The sequence below is a fragment of the Siphateles boraxobius genome, unplaced genomic scaffold, assembly GCF_051911475.1.
Source record: "Siphateles boraxobius isolate OS27281-9 unplaced genomic scaffold, OSU_SipBor_1 30, whole genome shotgun sequence".
NCBI lineage: Eukaryota > Metazoa > Chordata > Actinopteri > Cypriniformes > Leuciscidae > Siphateles > Siphateles boraxobius.
Window position 1 is genome coordinate 954,783 of NW_027508920.1, and position 5,941 is coordinate 960,723.

A 5,941-nucleotide genomic window follows, 5' to 3' on the forward strand; every position below is an offset into this window, starting at 1 on the left:
TTCTTTCTTACTGATCTAACTTTCTTTCTAACTTATCTTTCTTTCTTTCGAACTAATCTTTCTTTCTTTCTTACTGATCTATCTTTCTTTCTAACTAATCCATCTTTTTTATTCTTACTAATCTTTCTTTCTTTCTAACTAATCCATCTTTCTTTCTTTCTTTCTTTCTTTCTTACTAATCTCTCTTTCTTTCTACCTAATATTTCTTTCTTTCTTTCCAACTAATCTCTTTCTTTCTTACTGATCTATCTTTCTTTTTAACTTATCCTTCTTTCTTTCGAACTAATCTTTATTTCTTACTGATCTATCTTTCTTTCTAACTAATCCATCTTTCTTTCTTTCTGACTAATCAATCTTTCTTTCTTTCTTTCTAACTAATCCATCCTTCTTTCTTTCTGACTTATCCATCTTTCTTTCTTTCTTTCTTTCAAACTAATATTTCTTTCTTTCTTTATTATCTGTCTTTCTTTCTAACTAATCTTTCTTTCTTTCTACCTAATCTTTCTTTCTTTTTTCTTTCTTTCCAAATAATCTCTTTCTTTCTTTCTTACTGATCTGTTTCTTTCTAACTAATCTTTCTTTCTTTCTTTCTTACTAATCTATATTTCTTTCTAACTAACTAATCTTTCTTTCTAACTCATCCATCTTTCTTTCTAACTAATCCATCTTTTTTTCTTTCTTACTAATCTTTCTTTCTTTCTACCTAATCTTTCTTTCTTTTTTCTTTCTTTCCAACTAATCTCTTTCTTTCTTTCTTCCTTACTGATCTATCTTTCTTTCTAACTTATCTTTTTTCTTTCTAACTAATCTTTCTTTGTTTCTTTCTTTCTTTCTTTCTTTCTTTCTTTCTTTCTTTCTTTCTTTCTAACTAATCTTTCTTTCTTTCTAACTAATCCATCTTTCTTTCTTTCTTTCTTTCTTACTAATCTCTCTTTCTTTCTACCTAATATTTCTTTCTTTTTTCTTTCATTCTTTCCAACTAATCTCTTTCTTTCTTACTGATCTAACTTTCTTTCTAACTTATCTTTCTTTCTTTCGAACTAATCTTTCTTTCTTTCTTACTGATCTATCTTTCTTTCTAACTAATCCATCTTTTTTATTCTTACTAATCTTTCTTTCTTTCTAACTAATCCATCTTTCTTTCTTTCTTTCTTTCTTTCTTACTAATCTCTCTTTCTTTCTACCTAATATTTATTTCTTTTTTCTTTCTTTCTTTCCAACTAATCTCTTTCCTTCTTACTGATCTATCTTTCTTTTTAACTTATCTTTCTTTCTTTCGAACTAATCCTTATTTCTTACTGATCTATCTTTCTTTCTAACTAATCAATCTTTCTTTCTTTCTGACTAATCAATCTTTCTTTCTTTCTTTCTTTCTAACTAATCCAGCCTTCTTTCTTTCTGACTTATCCATCTTTCTTTCTTTCAAACTAATATTTATTTCTTTCTTTATTATCTGTCTTTCTTTCTAACTAATCTTTCTTTCTTTCTACCTAATCTTTCTTTCTTTTTTCTTTCTTTCCAACTAATCTCTTTCTATCTTTCCTTCTTTCTTACTGATATATCTTTCTTTCTAACTTATCTTTTTTTCTTTCTAACTAATCTTTCTTTTTCTTTCTTTCTAACTAATCTTTCTTTCTTTCTAACTAATCCATCTTTCTTTCTTTCTTACTGATCTATCTTTCTTTCTAACTTATTTTTCTTTCGAACTAATCTTTCTTTCTTTCTAACTGATTTGTCTTTCTTTCTAACTAATCTTTCTTTCTTTCTTTCTTTCTTTCTTTCTTTCTTTCTTTCTAACTAATCCATCCTTCTTTCTTTCTGACTAATCCATAATTCTTTCTTTCGAACTAATCTTTCTTTCTTATCTATCTCTCTTTCTAACTAATCTTTCTTTCTTTCTTTCTAACTAATCTATCTTTCTTTGTAACTAATATATCTTTCTTTCTTTCTGATCTATCTTTCTTTCTAGCTAATCTTTCTTTCTGTCTTTCTTACTAATCTATCTTTCTTTCTAACTAACTAATATTTCTTTCTGACTAATCCATAATTCTTTCTTTCGAACTAATCTTTCTTTCTTATCTATCTCTCTTTCTAACTAATCTTTCTTTCTTTCTTTCTAACTAATCTATCTTTCTTTGTAACTAATATATCTTTCTTTCTTTCTGATCTATCTTTCTTTCTAGCTAATCTTTCTTTCTGTCTTTCTTACTAATCTATCTTTCTTTCTAACTAACTAATATTTCTTTCTAACTGATCCATCTTTCTTTCTTTCTTTCTTTCTTTCTTTCTTTCTAACTAATCCATCTTTCTTTCTTTCTTACTAATTATCTTTCTTTCTTTCTTACTGATCTATCTTTATTTCTTTCCAACTAATATATCTTTTTCTTTCTTTCTTTCTTTCTTTCTTTCTTTCTTTCTAACTAATCTTTTTTTCTTTCTTACTTACGGATCTATCCTTCTTTCTTTCTGACTAATCTATTTTTCTTTCTTTCTTTCTTTCTTTCTTTCTTTCTTTCTTTCTTTCTTTCTTTCTTTCTAACTAATCCATCCTTTCTTTCTGACTAATCCATCATTCTTTCTTTCGAACTAATCTTTCTTTCTTTCTTTCTTTCTTTCTTTCTTTCTAACTAATCTATCTTTCTTTCTTTCTGATCTATCTTTCTTTCTAACTAATCTTTCTTTCTGTCTTTCTTACTAATCTATCTTTCTTTCTAACTAACTAATCTTTCTTTCTAACTGATCCATCTTTCTTTCTTTCTTTCTTTCTTTCTTTCTTTCTTTCTTTCTTTCTTTCTTTCTTTCTTTCTTTCTTTCTTTCTTTCTTTCTAACTAATCCATCTTTCTTTCTTTCTAACTAATTATCTTTCTTTCTTTCTTACTGATCTATCTTTATTTCTTTCCAAACTAATATATCTTTCTTTCTTTCTTTCTTTCTTTCTTTCTTTCTTTCTAACTAATCTAACTAATCTTTTTTTCTTTCTTACTTACTGATCTATCTTTCTTTCTTTCTAACTAATCTAACTAATCTTTTTTTCTTTCTTACTGATCTATCTTTCTTTCTTTCTAACTAATCTTCCTTTCTTTCTAACTACTCTATCTTTCTTTCTTTCTAATTAATCTCTCTATCTTTCTTTATTTCTAACTAATCTATCTTTCTTTCTGACTAATCTTTCTTTCTGACTAATCTATCTTTCTAACTAATCTTTCTTTCTAACTAATCTCTCTATCTGTCTTTATGTCTACCTAATCTACCTTTCTTTCTAACTAATCCATCTTTCTTTCTTTCTTTCTTTCTTTTTCTTTCTTTCTTTCTTTCTAACTAATCCATCTTTTTTTCTTTCTTACTAATCTTTCTTTCTTTCTACCTAATCTTTCTTTCTTTTTTCTTTTTCCAACTAATCTCTTTCTTTCTTTCTTCCTTACTGATCTATCTTTCTTTCTAACTTATCTTTTTTTCTTTCTAACTAATCTTTCTTTCTAACTAATCTTCCTTTCTTTCTAACTAATCCATCTTTCTTTCTTTCTTACTAATCTCTCTTTCTTTCTACCTAATATTTCTTTCTTTTTTCTTTCATTCTTTCCAACTAATCTCTTTCTTTCTTACTGATCTAACTTTCTTTCTAACTTATCTTTCTTTCTTTCGAACTAATCTTTCTTTCTTTCTTACTGATCTATCTTTCTTTCTAACTTATCCATCTTTTTTATTCTTACTAATCTTTCTTTCTTTCTAACTAATCCATCTTTCTTTCTTTCTTTCTTTCTTTCTTTCTTTCTTACTAATCTCTCTTTCTTTCTACCTAATATTTATTTCTTTTTTCTTTCTTTCTAACTAATCTCTTTCTTTCTTACTGATCTATCTTTCTTTTTAACTTATCTTTCTTTCTTTCGAACTAATCTTTATTTCTTACTGATCTATCTTTCTTTCTAACTAATCCATCTTTCTTTCTTTCTGACTAATCAATCTTCCTTTCTTTCTTTCTAACTAATCCATCCTTCTTTCTTTCTGACTTATCCATCTTTCTTTCTTTCTTTCTTTCTTTCAAACTAATATTTCTTTCTTTCTTTATTATCTGTCTTTCTTTCTAACTAATCTATCTTTCTTTCTTTCTTTCTTTCTTTCTAACTAATCCATCCTTCTTTCTTTCTGACTAATCCATAATTCTTTCTTTCGAACTAATCTTTCTTATCTATCTCTCTTTCTAACTAATCTTTCTTTCTTTCTTTCTTTCTTTCTTTCTTTCTTTCTTTCTTTCTTTCTTTCTTTCTAACTAATCTATCTTTCTTTGTAACTAATATATCTTTCTTTCTTTCTGATCTATCTTTCTTTCTAGCTAATCTTTCTTTCTGTCTTTCTTACTAATCTATCTTTATTTCTAACTAACTAATATTTCTTTCTAACTGATCCATCTTTCTTTCTTTCTTTCTTTCTTTCTTTCTAACTAATCCATCTTTCTTTCTTTCTTACTAATTATCTTTCTTTCTTTCTTACTGATCTATCTTTATTTCTTTCCAACTAATGTATCTTTTTCTTTCTTTCTTTCTTTCTTTCTTTCTAACTAATCTTTTTTTCTTTCTTTCTTACGGATCTATCCTTCTTTCTTTCTGACTAATCTATTTTTCTTTCTTTCTTTCTTTCTATCTTTCTTTCTAACTAATCCATCTTTCATTCTTTCTGACTAATCAATCTTTCTTTCTTTCTTTCTTTCTTTCTTTCTTTCTAACTAATCCATCCTTCTTTCTTTCTGACTTATCCATCTTTCTTTCTTTCTTTCTAACTAATCTATCTTTCTTTCTTTCTGATCTATCTTTCTTTCTAACTAATCTTTCTTTCTGTCTTTCTTACTAATCTATCTATCTTTCTTTCTAACTAACTAATCTTTCTTTCTAACTGATCTTTCTTTCTTTCTTTCTTTCTTTCTTTCTTTCTTTCTTTCTTTCTAACTAATCCATCTTTCTTTCTAACTAATTATCTTTCTTTCTTTCTTACTGATCTATCTTTATCTCTTTCCAACTAATCTTCCTTTCTTTCTAACTAATCTATCTTTCTTTCTTTCTGATCTATCTTTCTTTCTAACTAATCTTTCTTTCTTATCTATCTCTCTTTCTAACTAATCTTTCTTTCTTTCTTTCTTTCTAACTAATCTATCTTTCTTTGTAACTAATATATCTTTCTTTCTTTCTGATCTATCTTTCTTTCTAGCTAATCTTTCTTTCTGTCTTTCTTACTAATCTATCTTTCTTTCTAACTAACTAATATTTCTTTCTAACTGATCCATCTTTCTTTCTTTCTTTCTTTCTTTCTTTCTTTCTTTCTTTCTTTCTTTCTTTCTTTCTTTCTTTCTTTCTTTCTTTCTAACTAATCCATCTTTCTTTCTTTCTTACTAATTATCTTTCTTTCTTTCTTACTGATCTATCTTTATTTCTTTCCAACTAATATATCTTTTTCTTTCTTTCTTTCTTTCTAACTAATCTTTTTTCTTTCTTTCTTACGGATCTATCCTTCTTTCTTTCTGACTAATCTATTTTTCTTTCTCTCTTTCTTTCTATCTTTCTTTCTAACTAATCCATCTTTCTTTCTTTCTGACTAATCAATCTTTCTTTCTTTCTTTCTTTCTTTCTAACTAATCCATCCTTCTTTCTTTCTTTCTTTCTTTCTTTCTTTCAAACTAATATTTCTTTCTTTCTTTATTATCTGTCTTCCTTTCTAACTAATCTTTCTTTCTTTCTACCTAATCTTTCTTTCTTTTTTCTTTCTTTCCAACTAATCTCTTTCTATCTTTCCTTCTTTCTTACTGATATATCTTTCTTTCTAACTTATCTTTTTTTCTTTCTAACTAATCTTTCTTTTTCTTTCTTTCTAACTAATCTTTCTTACTTTCTAACTAATCCATCTTTCTTTCTTTCTTAGTGATCTATCTTTCTTTCTAACTTATCTTTCTTT

The 5,941-nt window shown here is 26.1% G+C and overlaps 1 long non-coding RNA gene across 1 annotated transcript; it reads right to left on the minus strand.

Annotated features, from left to right (window-relative positions):
• Positions 1 to 1,008: 1,008 nt before the first annotated feature.
• On the minus strand, positions 1,009 to 2,870 carry LOC143757168 (uncharacterized). Its single transcript, XR_013210425.1, has 2 exons — positions 2,831 to 2,870; positions 1,009 to 1,168 (listed from the first exon to the last, which is right to left on the minus strand). It is a non-coding gene; the product is annotated as an uncharacterized LOC143757168 (long non-coding RNA).
• Between the last annotated feature and the right edge of the window lie 3,071 nt (positions 2,871 to 5,941).